Source organism: Morone saxatilis, unplaced genomic scaffold, assembly GCF_004916995.1.
Source record: "Morone saxatilis isolate NCDOM2014 unplaced genomic scaffold, NCSU_SB_2.0 Contig21, whole genome shotgun sequence".
Classification (NCBI taxonomy): Eukaryota; Metazoa; Chordata; class Actinopteri; family Moronidae; genus Morone; species Morone saxatilis.
Window position 1 is genome coordinate 329,253 of NW_023339774.1, and position 592 is coordinate 329,844.

General features: G+C 42.4%; 1 protein-coding gene across 1 annotated transcript in view; it reads left to right on the plus strand.

Annotated features, from left to right (window-relative positions):
- reep5 (receptor accessory protein 5) overlaps window positions 1-592 on the plus strand; it is a gene marked incomplete in the record, with an annotated part of 6,087 nt that overhangs the window by 4,438 nt on the left and 1,057 nt on the right.

Consider the following 592-nt stretch of genomic DNA (forward strand, 5'->3'; position numbering starts at 1 on the left):
GGGTGTTGTCAGTCCAGTCCAGTCTTTCTTGTTTCCTGATTGACTGGCTCCTCCTAATGCTCCTAAAACAAGAATACACTGGACCTGAACAAAATCGAGCAATGAGAGCCAAGAAAAATTGTTTATTATTAAGGCTCATTCCCAGGTCGCCATATACTGACCCTTTGGGTTTGTGACTTGCAGATAGTTGATTTGATGAGGAATGAGACTCACAAGAGAACCAGGATTTTTTTCATAGGTTCTCTGTCTTATTTACCTATGTCAGGACTATAGTCATTCAGCACTGAAAAGTTTGTGGGTTCACCCAAAATTTCCACCCACCACCGGATTCAAAAAATAAAAATAAAGTCTAAAGTAGCTGTTGCAGAGCAGAGCGGGTCGTCCCTAATCAGAAAGGTTGTTGGTTCGATCCCCGGGTATTCCTGCCACGCGTCGAAGTATTTGAAAATGTCATCTCCCTTTGTTCTTCTCTGAACTGCAGATTGGCCTTACCCATCTCAAATAATGTAAGTTTATATCAAGAGACACACATTCCTGGGAACATGGGGATGAGTCTGTGCACATTGGGTTGCTGTACATTTGACCACTTTTC